Source organism: Kogia breviceps, chromosome 19, assembly GCF_026419965.1.
Source record: "Kogia breviceps isolate mKogBre1 chromosome 19, mKogBre1 haplotype 1, whole genome shotgun sequence".
NCBI lineage: Eukaryota > Metazoa > Chordata > Mammalia > Artiodactyla > Physeteridae > Kogia > Kogia breviceps.
Window position 1 is genome coordinate 21,250,206 of NC_081328.1, and position 13,099 is coordinate 21,263,304.

Consider the following 13,099-nt stretch of genomic DNA (forward strand, 5'->3'; position numbering starts at 1 on the left):
GGATGTTTGTGTCCCCTCAAAATTCATACATTGAAATCCTACCCCTCAATATGATAGTATTAGGAGGTGGGGCCTTTGGGAGGTGATAAGGTCATGATTATGGAACCCTCGTGAATGGTACTAGTGCCCTTATAAAAGATACCCCAGAGAGTTCCCGTGCCCTCCTTCCACCATGTGAAGACACAGTGTGAAGATGACAGTCTGTGAAGCAGGAAGCGGGTTCTCACCAGACACCAAATCTGCTGACACTGTGATCTTGGACTTCCCAGCCTCCAGAACTGTGAGAAAAAAATGTTTGTTGTTTAAGTCACCCATTTTATGCTGTAACATTTTGTTACAGCAACCCAAGTGGACTAAGACGGAAATGGTACCAAGAAGTAGGGTACTGCTGTAATAAACCTAAAATTGTGATAGCGGCTTTGGAACCACATAATGGGTAGAGGCCAGAAGAGTTTTGAGATGCGTGCTGGAAAAAGCCTACATGACCATGAAGGGACCTTCAAAGGTGATTTGAGTGAAGGCTCAGAAGAGGAGGAGAGCTATATCTTAGAGAATACCTAAGTGGTGGTGAACAGAATGTTGGTAGAAATAAAGATGGTAAAGGCCGTGCTGATGAGGTCTCAGAAGGAACTAAAGAACATTGGAAATTGGAGGAAAGGTGATCCTTAGTATAAAGTGGCAAAGAACTTGGCTGAACTATGTTCCTGATTCAGAGTTCTGTGGAAGGCCGATATTGCAAGTGATGACACTGGATGTTTAGCTGAAATTTCTAAGCAAAGCATTTGAAGGTCTGGCTTGGCTCCTCTTGACTGCCTCCGATAAAATGTGAGAAGAGAGAAATGACTTAAAGGAGGAATTGCTAGGCAAAAAAGAGCAGAACTTAAAGATTCTCAGCCTATGCATGTTGAAAAAAATGAAAACACTAACGGTGTGGCCAAGCAACCATCTGATCGGGAGAATTGTTTGGATCATTAGAGCTATTAGCAACCTGTTCCTGCAGGGATGCCAGCATTGATGTAAAAGTTTGAATATACTAGACTCCTTCATAAAGGTTAGGTCCTAAAGTCAGCACAAAAGTCAGAAATTACTTGTAAGAAGAACCCTGGAACAACCCATAGCTTGGAGAAATCCCTAAGCTTTTAAGAGGCAGCAGGAGCTGAGACTGTCTGAGGCCCCAGCCCCCCTTAGTCTCCGTTCAGGACCCTCACTCACTCATGGAGCAGCAGGGAGTCAGGGAGTCCGATTTACCTGCACCTTTTGAAATTCCTTCTTCAGTCTCTGTCTCTCTTTCCTTCTCTCTGTCTCTCTTCCCCCATTTCTTCTTTGTTTCTCTTTACTTTCAAAGCCCCCGGTTGAGTTTGTCCATATCCTCTCGCGGCCCCAGTGGGCAGCAAGGCAGCACCCCCGGGGGCCACAGCCCCACGCCCCTGAGCCCCGTCCCCATCCCCGTGCCACGGGAGTGCTGTGCCTGAGCCCGCAGCTGTCCTCATGCCCCTCTGCTTCCCGGGTGACTCAGACACTTCCCACACAGACACTGGTGAACTCCCGGGTGGTGTCACAGTGCACTGGGGCAGGAGTGGTTTCATCTGGGTGGCAGGTGTGGCTACTGCTCTAGTTAGAGAATGTTCTGGAAGAGAGGTTGCAGCTCGACACCCTTGGGACTTGGGGGCCATCCCAAGGGCAAGAGACTAGAGCCCCTCAGTGCACTGCTGTCTGCATCCCTGTCCCCAGCCTCAAGGATGGCTCGGCCCCCTCAACACTCCACCAGCCTCTCCTGCAGTTCCTGCCTCTAGTTTCCCTGTCTGTCCCTTTAGGAAGAGGAAAGCCAGAGGTGGCTCCTAGTTTTCTGAGGAGTTCAGGGATCCGGCCATTCTGAGGAGTCTTGTAATCTCACTTGAGGCTGTGCCCTGGACTGGCCTGTGACCTCTATTCCTGTGGGTCTCCCTGGGCAGGGGGCAAAGCCTGCTTGGTGGCCGGCAGCGTGACTCCTTCCAACCTGGAGTCCCAAGCCTCCCAGTGAGTGCCTAGGAGGGCAGCCAAGCCCAGTCCTCTCACCGCCCCACGTGCAGGAGTAAAAGGAGACCTCCCAGCACTGTGAAGGCCGAGTGGGCCCCACTGCCTGTCCCCCTGCATTCATGGGGCCCACTCCTGTGGACTTGGAATTTACCTGACAGCTCTGATCACCTTCAGCTGTCCAGTGCCTCCCTGGACACACAGCAGATGAGAAACAGCAGCAAGATCAACCAGGGGCCAGGGGACTTTGGGCAAGAGACACAGAACAGGAGAGCACACTGTGGAGAGAGGGGGAGACGAGAGAGTGAAAGGAAAGTGACAAAACTGTGCCCAAGACAGGAGGAAAAGAGAGCAGAACTGTCTCAACAGGGCCCACTGGCCCCAGGTAAGGCTGTATGGGTGTCCCACTCTGTTTAGACAAGACCCATTTCCTATTCCCAAGGCCCCACCTGCCCTCTCCCACCGAGATTCTGGTCCCACTAAAGGGAGGGCACAGAGCTGAATATGGTAGATGGTGGTCAGGAAGTCGTAGGGGGATAATTCAGTCTCCTCCCCAACTCCAGCCCCACAATGGGAGCTTGCACACCGACTTAGGGACTAGAATTGGCTTCCTCCCCCGGTTGGGCACTTCCCCTGACATGAGGCTGGGACCTTGCCTGCCTCCTTTTGAGGGATGCAACAGCCTGCCCCACAGGCTCATTAAAGAGATGAGAACCATGATATTCAGGCTCCCTCAGTGTCCCCAGTGAACTTACCACTCTACCTAGATCCCCACCTACCCCCTCCTAAGTCTCTCCATCTCGCTTAGGCTGATTCCCCACTGGGCTGTAGCTCCCAGCAAAGACCTGGCTCCTTCACGAAGACCCCTTGTAGGTAAGAAATATACAACTTATTTACAAATGGTTCGAAAACAATAGTGATAATAACAAATGTGTGTGTCTGCTAGAGAGACAAAGACAGTGAGAGAGTGAGAGAAAGACACACACACAGAGAGAGAGGAAGCAGAGAATCATGAAAAGTTGGCAAAATATTAAGGATAATTAAATGAGCGATGGGTTTACTGAAGTTCTTTGTACCACCTTCTTCTGTACATTTCAAAGCAGTATTTCAAAGTAAGAAGTTTAAAAATGAACATAGCTTTTAAAAAAGTGCCCACTCCTGCATCGGGGTCTCCCCTGGATCTTTCTTATCATACAAACATGCTGGAGCCATGCTGCTCATAGGTCTTTTCTGATGGCACAGTACCATCCACCTCTACCTGATTGCTCTTCTTCAAGAGAACACCTGGAGACAGCTGATATATGCACTTCGTCTTCCCAATTAGATCCAAACAGCTCTGGTTCTCCTGGCAGCTGGCAAGTGAGCACTCCTTCAGTCACATTCTACACTTACGGGGACTGGAGGGGACAGCTGTGGCCTGAGAACCAGTCCCACTGCCTCACAGCCACAACAAACCCCAGAACAGTGTCCAAAACGCAAGGCTGGGACTTCCCCGGTGACGCAGTGGTTAAGAATCCGCCTGCCAATGCAGGGGACACGGGTTCAAGCCCATAACCCACAACTACTGAGCCTGTGCTCTAAGAGCCCATGCGCCGCACCTACTGAAGCCGACGAGCCTACAGCCCCTGCTCTGCACCAAGAGAAGCCACCGCAATGACAAGCCCGCACACGGCAACGAAGAGTAGCCCCCGCTTGTGGCAACTAGAGAAAGCCCCGCGCAGCAAGGAAGACCCAGTGCAGCCAATAAATAAATAAATTTAAATTACAAAAAAACCCCAAAAAACAACACTTAATGCTGCCAGGACCTTGAGAGCTTGTCTAGAGTATCTAGCACAGCTGTATGTGTCGCCTTGACAAAGGCTAGAAGTGGTCACGCAGACTGAGGGTCCACAAGTCCATAGCGAGTGGCTAAGTTTGGAGCGGCTGTTCGGCGGTTTTCCCGCATAGATCTGAGCTGGAATGACGTTTCCCCAGTGCTGCAGGTCCTACCCAGTGCTGCCCCTCCCCTGCCTTGCTATGTGGCTTGGAACGATTCGCAGACCCTCTCTGGGCCAGTATCCCGACTGCACACCCTGCGGTACGTAAGACCTGGCGGCTGGGGCAACAAGCAGCACGCGTGCCCGCGGAGCCGGGTTCTCCCCGCCCACGTCATTTGCATAACACTTCCCAGCACGGGCTTAAGGCGACTCTGCGACCCTGGATGGGTCAGGTGTCATGCCTCACAGCGCCGCCTACAGGGTTTCGCAGGAATCTGCGCTTCGGCCTCTGTTTTCCAGCGCCCGCCATCCTCGCAAGAGGGAAGAGATATGGGAACATATGTATATGTATAACTGATTCACTTTGTTGTAAAGGAGAAACTAACACACTATTGTAAAACAGTTATACTCCAATAAAGATGTTAAAAAAAAAAAAAAAGGTGAGGCTCGTCCCCTGACAAATAATTATGGAGCTGCTTTTGCTTTCTGCCCGGCACGGAGCGGGCGCTGGGGCCTTGGGCAGAAGCCGATCGGGTGCCTTTCCTGGGGGTGGGGATGGGGTGGGGAGACTGAGCAGGGAGCAAACCAGTGACCTGCCCCGTGACCGTTGCACCAAGGGAGTGAAGTCCAGGATGAGGGCCCCCAGCCGGGCAGACCTAGCCCAGTAAGTTCTGGGTCCAGGAGCCTTCGGGCGTGGACTGGTCAGAAATTAGTCCCTGCAGGCGGGTTGTGACCGGCCTAGAGCAGCCAGGTTTAGGAGACTGGGAGTTACGTATAGACTGAATCGCGCTTTAACAGGGGCCCTGCGCCTCATCTCAGCCCCGGAGGGGATTCCAACCTGTTAGGGTTTCTCGTGCCACGTGCGCTCGCCCTTCCAGAGCCTTAATTCGCCACCCCCTCTTTGCCTTCTCTTCTTTGGTCAAATCCTGGGCCCGCGCGCGGCCAAGGATGCCTTGCCCCCTCGTCCCCCTCCCCCCTCGGGGCCCGCCCCAGAAACTCCGCCCTGTCCCCTCGGTGAGAAGTTCTGGCAAGGAGTTGACAGTCATTTCCGTAGGGCGCCGCTCGCCGGCTCCGAAGGCGCTGTCCAGCCCACGGTGCTGAAGCGTCCCGGGCCCTGACAACTGAGAACAGAGATCATTCTCCCTTCTCTGTTATTAGGCCATACTGGCCTAACAATCCACAAGGATCCTTGTCTGCCTAGCGGGTTTAAACTGGAATCGCCTCAGGGGCTCGAGCTTCCATGAGGAGGCCCAGGGGGAGTGGACAGTAGTCAATTCCTGTGCTCCATCCTGGAACCAGTAGAACTATGGGCATCTCCATTGACCCCTCCTGACTTGTCCTATGAGTCATACGGGGAGACTGGGCCCAGAGGAGGGTCCATTTACTTTCCAGGAACTCAATTCTTCCCACTTGCATCCAAACCCAGCAGGCCCTGCTACCTGAAGGGGGTGGGGTGAGACAATCCCAGGAATTCCTCCCATACACATACATTCCCTGTAGTGAAGATGCCTCTCCCTCCATTCTGGATGACCCTCAACTTCCGTGGATGTTCACAACCCCTCCCCGCAACCCAACTTCCAGGCAGGCAGGGGAGATCAGGTGTCCCTGGTGTAGGGCTCTGCAACTTGGAGTCTAGAATCTTGCCCTCGAAGGAGTAAATGACACGGCTGCCCAGTGACTTGAGCATAACTGTGATGGCAGTGATACTGAACAGCATGAAGAAGCTGGGTACAGGGCAGAAATTAGTCCAGAAAAGAGGGCTGGTAAGATGCCAGAAGGAGTAGCCACTGGTGTCCAGGACCAAGCCCACACTGGACCTACCATGTTCTGGCTCACCCCAGGACCCCACAGAGCTATCGTGGCAGCCCAGGACCCAGTCGTACCTCCTTAGCATCAGCCGAGCCTCAGTTCAGGCTGGGAGAGAGAAGTACAAGTCTAGGCAAGAGAGTTTTAAGAGGGTGCTCCAGAGGAGCTGACTCTGTGGCCAGCACTCATTTGGCAAAAGTAAATGTCATGTCCTGGTCTCCTCAGATGTGTGAAAGTACCCAAGTTCAGTGCCCATAACTGCCAGGCAACTCCAGTGTAAGGTTCTCCAGGGTATACAGTGCATTCTGGCTGGATGTGGCTCAAAGAGCCCCAGGGGACAATGCACGGTGGCAGGGTTGAGTTCACACCATGAGGAAGAGCAGGCGGCAGCCTCAGGATTGTTGAATCATCCCAGAATGAGGATTCTTAAAACTGTGCTGCACGGTGGATCAAGTTGCTTGACCCCTCTCCTTATTCAGGGTGCCTGCTGGTGCACCCTGGATGAGTGCCTGAAGATGGCCAGTGCTGCTTAGCCCCTTGAAGGGACATACCTGTGTGGGACAGCAGTGGACAGTCACCACAGAATGAGAAGGTCTAACCCCATCCCCCAACACATGGACCCCATTCTGTAGCCTCCATGGCAATGGATTAATAACTAACGTTGCCCTGGGCATCACAGTGACCCCAAGAGAGCAAAGTGGATATTAGCAAACCCAGCAGGCAGATGGAAAAACAGGGGCAGAGAAGGCATGGGACAGTCACCAAAGCCCCAGAGAAAGTCCAACTTTTTTTGGGGGGGGTCTAGTTCCCCTGATCAGGGATTGAACCTGGAGCCATGGCAGTGTAAGCTCCGAGTCCTAACCACTGGTCTGCTAGGTAATTCCCCCAACTTTCCGATGTTCAGCTTATTGCAACACCCTCCTTCCTGTCACGTGCTCTCCACTTCATCCGTCAAGGAGCCGATGCTAATGGCGGTCTCCTCCGTCAAAGCCCAATAGCTCTGGTTACCACACTAAGTAACAAACAACCACTCCAGACTCTAAACAACAGAATCCTAGGAGGACGTGAGGAGGGCTCCTGTGGCCTGAGGGTCAACATGCCTGACCTTGGCTGGCCCCACAGCCACGGCAAGGACGTGAACAGCATTCAGAGAAGGAAGGGGGCTGCCAGGCAAACTCTGGGAGAAGGGTAGGGGGCCTGTGGGAGTGCTGACACCTCCCGCACGTGCTGGGCCCTCAGGTGGTGAGCCAGAAGTGCTGCCTAAGCTTCTTATTGCAGTAGGAGAGCCACAGCTGTGCCAGGCTCTTGTTGGGGAAGAATGTGAGTCCAAACACATCCAGCAGGCCTGGAGGAGGGAGGGCAGCGGAGGGGCCACTGCAGAGGACCACCAAGAAAGAGTTTCTTTAGAGGCCAGCATGGCAGGGATCCTGCCAAGTTGGATGATGGGGCATCCACGTGAACTAGAATTCCACAGCCTGCATTACCGGGGGCGAGGTTGGGAACATCGCACTAGTCAGCGTGCAGAGCAGTGACCACGCCCCCCACACACCTCCAGGGTGGCCCCCATTCCCTCTTCTGCCCCATCCCCAATCCTGTATACGCTCATCCCCTCCGAACAGGCAGAATCGGAGGCTAAGGTTAAGAAAAATTTCCCAGAGAGTTACAGAATGGATTTTTAAAAAACAGATAAGAAACTAAGATGATTAAACCTCATATTAGTAGGAGTTCTAGAAAGAGAAAATGGTAGGGAGGAAATTTTTAGAACTATTTTGTTAATCCCCGTAATGGAAGAGCACGAGTTGACAGGTTGAAGGGACTCATACCACATAGCCACACGATGGATGAGAAATATCACACAAGGCACAGCACTGGCAATGTTAACAGTACTTATAGATAAAGAGATCCTAAAACTTTCTGCAAAAAAAGTAGCCACACACTAGGGACTACGAATTGTTACAGCCCACTAGAAGACTTTGCAGGGAAAATTATCTCCAACATAGAATTATCTATCCATTCAAATATCAACCAAACGTGAAGGTAAAAAGAAAATATCATTAGATGTTCAAGGTCTCAAAAATTTACCTTCCATGTGCCTCTACCAGGAAACTGCCAGAGAATATGCTCCACAACAAATACAAAGACGTGAACTAAGAATGAGGAAGCCGGGACGTCCCTGGTGGTCCAGTGGTTAAGACTCCGCGGTTCCAATGCAGGAGGCACGGGTGTGATCTCTGGTCGGGAAATAACCGTGTCCAGCCAAAAGATCTAAAAAAATTAAAAGAATGAGGAAGCCATGGGATCCAGATCCAGAAAAAGAGGACCTGTTACAGGACAGGGGTCTGGGGATCCCCAGATGAAAGCATAGAGATGCTCCTGGGTGACAGTTACATGGCAGCAGCACTAGGCAGCTCCCAATCCAAACAGGAGCATGAGGTCTGAGAGTCTCCGGGATGCCTGTAGGGGAAAGGGAGCTGGAGGGACGTGCCGCGATTGCCAGCATGATCAGTGGATGTTTGCTGGCTCTTGTGGTCAGCTCAGGAATGAATTAATAATAGGTGTATAGAAACAGAACAGAGAATCCAGAAATAGGCCTATACCATATGGTCAACTGATTTTTTTTCTTTCTTTTTTTTTTTTTTTCGGCCACACCATGCGGCTTGCAGATCTTCGTTCCTCGACCAGGGATCGAACCCATGCCCCCTGCAGTGGAAGCATGGAGTCCGAACACCACTGGACCACCAGAGAATTCCCAGTCAACTGATTTTTGACAAATGTGCCAAAGCAATTCAATAGGGGGGAGGAACAAGCTTTTCAACAAATTGCCATATGCACTAAAAAAAAAAATTCAACTACAATCTTATGCTACATAGAAAAATTAACTCATAATGGATCATAGACATAAATGTAAGGCGGGGGACTTCCCTGGTGGTCCAGTGGGTAAAACTCTGCACTCCCAATGCAGGGGTCCCGGGTTCGATCCCTGGTTGGGGAACTAGATCCCCCATACATGCCGCAACTAAGAGTCTGCATGCCACAACTAAGAGTCCACATGCCGCAACTAAGAAGTCCGCATGCCGTAAATAAGCCTGCATGCCACAACTAAAAGATCCCGCATGTCGCAACAAAGATCTTGTGTGCCGCAGCTAAGACCCAGCGCAGCCAAAAATAAATAAATAAAAATAAATAAATAAAAATAAATAAATAAAAATAAATGTAAGAAGGTAAACGATAAAATTCTAGAAGAAAACAAAGGAGTGATAAACGGTTTGGGAAAGAGTTCTTAAATATGACAAGATGTATGAGCTATAAAAGAAACTAAGCAAGTGAAAAATAAGTTAACTATTAACTACAGGAAAAAAACAAAACATTTTACAACATAGGAAATTCAGTTCTATTGCATTATGAGGCTCTGCTGTGAACAACATTTACATGATCATAATAATGAAGGGAATTCCCTGGTGGTCCAGTGGTTAGGACTTGCGCTCCCACTGCTGGGACCCAGGTTTGATCTCTGGTCAGGGAACTAAGATCCTGCAAGCTTCACGGCACAGCCAAAATAATAATAATAATAATAATAAAGACATTGCAAATTAACTTAATCAGAAATTGTGATAAAATAATATCGAGATTGTAGGGAAAGAAAGTAAAGGCTAAATCCTCATCAAAGTAGGAAGTGAACAGATGTCTAAAATTTTAAACTCAGTGAGTAACAACAGAAGCATATGATTTAAAGATATAGACATACATGCTCCAAAAACCACAGAACAATCTGAAAGCAGCTGCCTCTCAAAGTAGGGAACTGCTCTGGAACATGTGGGAGGAGGACACTGTTATAAGCCTCACAGTACTCTTTTTCTTTTCAACCACCTGCCTGTATTACTTAGACACAAACAAAGTTGTTTTTTTTTTCCTTTGGCTGTGCCATGCAGGGCTTGTGGTATCTTAGTTCCCTGACTAGGGATTGAACCCGTGCCCTTGGCAATGAAAGGGCAGAGTCCTAACCACTGGACTGTCAGGGAATTCCTCAAGTAAATTAAATTTAAAGCCACCAGAGAGCCACTGAAACTAGCTGTGTGGGCCTCAGGCCAAGTCCAGCCCTGGTCTGGTGAGCGGATCATGGGAGGTGATCAGTCGGCAGGACCCATGTGCTCTGCATTCTGGGGAAGTTCAGGCTTTGTCCAGGAGCGGAGGCCTGCGCCGCTCCATGGCTTGACACAGATCTCAGAGACACACCCTCCTGTTTCCCGCGCTTGACATCCCCCCTCTATCCCCACCACCCCCAGCACTGCCCTCAGTCACGGCACTTCTCACCCTCCTGTCCCCATCTGTCTCTTTGACTGTCTCTTCCAGGGGACTGAGAGCTCCTGGAAAGCCTGAAAGATGCACTGTGCATTGCTCTCTCCCACCCTCCCACCTCCAGTGCCTGGCCCAGGGCTGGCACACTACAGGAGCTCAACGCTCTTAGGCGTGGATGTTGGCAGCCGGGTTCATGGACAAAGAAGGTCTTACGAAAGTAAACGTGCTATAAGTCACAAGTGAGGCCCCGGCAGGTGGTTCCCTTTGACCAATTTGCCACTCTTCATCAGGCTTCTACAATATGTTCTTGCACCAACTCTGGTGCTCGCAGTGGCCCTGTGGTCACCCCAGGAGCCTCTGTGCTCCCCGCCGCCGGTCTTCAATACTGCCCCTGCCCCTGTGGGAACAGATACCAGTGATGCCAGTGAGGGACAGGCAGGCTATCCCAGTAAACCCCTTCCCACAAGTAATCCGGCTAACTTCTGGGGTACCCTGAGCATGCGTCAGGCGTGGCACCAAGTGCTTTATACGCACCGGCTTTTTAACCTGCTCAGAGGCCATTTTACAGAGAGCTCACTGAAGGCTTGGGCCTCAGGGTAGGGGTGCCAGGCTCTGTCTCCTGCACTATGCCTTGGGCCAAACCCAGGTGTTAACTGTCAACCTCAAGTCAGAAACCTGTCCCCTTATGGGCAGGGACCCAGCATTTCTAGAAAAAGAGCCCTTGGGTTGACTCAGTAGGGGACAGTCAGTCTGTGTGGTCCCCAATACAGGAGCTCAATCACTCTGTTGTCCCTGGGGCCCCAGGTACAGGGCAGGGTATTCCTGGACCACCAAGACCCAGTAATGGGAGTGGGAAGCAGTGAGAGGAAGGTTACAATGGGGAGGATATATACAGACCAAATAATGTAAGATTTTTTAAAATTGAAGTATGGTTGATTTATAGTGTTTCAGGTGTAGAGCAAAGTGATTCAGTTATATATATAATATATATATATATTCTTTTTCAGATTCTTTTCCATTATGAGTTATAAAAGATCTTGAGGGGATTCCTGGTGGTCCACTGGTTAGGACTTGGCACATTCACTGCCAGGGCCTGGGTTCAATCCCTGGTTGGGGAACTAAGATCCTGCAAGCCACGCAGCTTGGCCAAAAAAAAAAAAAAAGATATTGAATATATTTCCCTGTGCTATGCAGTAGGACCTTGTTGTTTATCAATTTTACATATAATAGCACGTATATGTTAACCCCAAGTTCCTAATTTATCCCTCCCCCACCCCAGATAATGTAAGATTTAAATTCATTTCTGCGTGGGCCCATACTGGACATGGGGAAGAAACACAGGGGAGTGAGGCCCTGCACTTCTGGTCCTGACAGCTCAGGGAAAGGCCAACAACACACACCCCAAAGCAGAACCTTAGGCCCACAGGTATTGAGCAGAAGAGTATCAACCAGGCTTCTAACCCAGCCAGTAGGCAGGAGATTGGGGAAGGCTTCCTGGAGGAGGTGACGACTGACCTCAGTCTTTCGAAATGAGTAGACTTTAACCAAAGAAGGAAAGAAGGGCAATCCAAGCACAGGGAACAGAATGAGAGAAGGCACAGAGGTAGGGTGTACAGAGCATCTGGTGAGAGGCTGGAACATTGAGAGGTGAGACTGGAGAGGAGGTCCGTGGAGCCAGAGGGGTGAGCTTGTTTGTTGGGATCACTGATTTTATAAGGGAGGAAACAGGTTAGGGGGCACTGGACCCTAAACGATGGAGCTCAACCACCTCTTTGAGTTAATAGGAGAGAAAGCCCAGACAAGAGTGGCTCTCCTTAGGAAGAAGCCCTTCCGTCTCCTGCAGGAAGGGAGCAGGGCTGGGATACAAACCCTAGGCTTCTGCCCCCTGCTAGCGCTGCTTCCATGCCATTCCGCTGCCTTCATCTCACTGGGAACCCAGCCCCCACTGGATCCTGTCCTCTGCATTCTCTGATGGGCAGCGGATACCAGCAAGGGTCTGCAGGGACTCTGGATACCCTTTGGCGTCTTTTGAGATAAACCCAACACAAATAAAGTTTAATCAATAGCCTGAACTCCCAGTCTGGATCTCTGCAACGGAGAGCAGGCAGAGACACGAAAAGCCCCCTTCTTGCTAAGCCTGAAAAAACTGCAGCCCCTCTCCCATCCCCTTCACCCCCACCCTACAAGTCCTCCCTGAGCTACTGAGGGAGTCCTGGGGGAGGAAACAGAGCAGGGAGGGAGCTGGACATGGTCACTGGAGTATGTTGGGGGGCCTCCTTGGCAGAGCCAGTGGGGGAAACTTCCGCCTTTAAGTATTTTGAAATAGCAACAAACATAACAAGCACAAAAAATCAGGTGACACATGTTCTCTTCAGGCCTGGTGTCCCCACCTCCCAGATCCCAGGCACGGGAGCCCAGGCTCACACCAGCAGGAGGCTGGGACCAGAGCTTCTGTGGACCTTCCAAGTATGTTTATTCACATTCCTGTGGGCCCCTGGGGGACCAGCTGAGGTTCCCAGTGCCTGCTGAGGAAAAGAAAAAGCAGCCCCTGACATCCAGAACTGGTCTGACATTCACAGTTAGACCTCAGACACGCAGAGCCAGGTCATCTTCTCTTTCTGTCAGACATAAACAATCACAGAATACCAACCTCAGTCAAGGTTATTCTGAGACCATGATAAAATGAGACAAAATAAGGCTCCTTCATAATTTTGTCTAAGCATGGACAAAAATAAGGTCACTGTGCTGCCACCCATAAAATATCAAACATACCCCTCTTTTGGCTAAAATGAATGACTGCTATATTTTTAGCAGCTTTACTGAGATATAATTCACATAACATACAATTCATCCATTTAAAGTGTACTATTCAATGCCTTTAATTATACTCACAGAGCTATGCGACCGCCACCATGGTAAATTTAGAACATACCCATTGCCCCAGAAAGAAACCCTACACCCCTCAGTCATCACCTCCAAGTCCATCCATCCTCCTTGCCCTAGGCAAC

At 50.4% G+C, this 13,099-nt stretch overlaps 1 protein-coding gene across 12 annotated transcripts in view; it reads right to left on the minus strand.

Moving 5' to 3' along the window:
* Nucleotides 1–13,099, minus strand: part of ZNHIT3 (zinc finger HIT-type containing 3) — a 43,654-nt gene that overhangs the window by 14,877 nt on the left and 15,678 nt on the right. For 6 of the 12 annotated variants that reach the window (XM_067021375.1, XM_067021373.1, XM_067021368.1 and 3 more), the window contains 2 exons: nucleotides 7,878–8,060; nucleotides 2,168–2,291 (listed from right to left, as the gene is read on the minus strand). The exons of 2 other annotated variants lie outside the window; for them this stretch is intronic. The gene's annotated coding sequence lies outside the window, so the exon portion shown is untranslated. The remainder of the gene's footprint in view (nucleotides 1–2,167; nucleotides 2,292–7,877; nucleotides 8,061–13,099) is intronic. 4 more of the 12 variants (XM_067021378.1, XM_067021371.1, XM_067021377.1 and 1 more) reach the window with 2 other exon arrangements.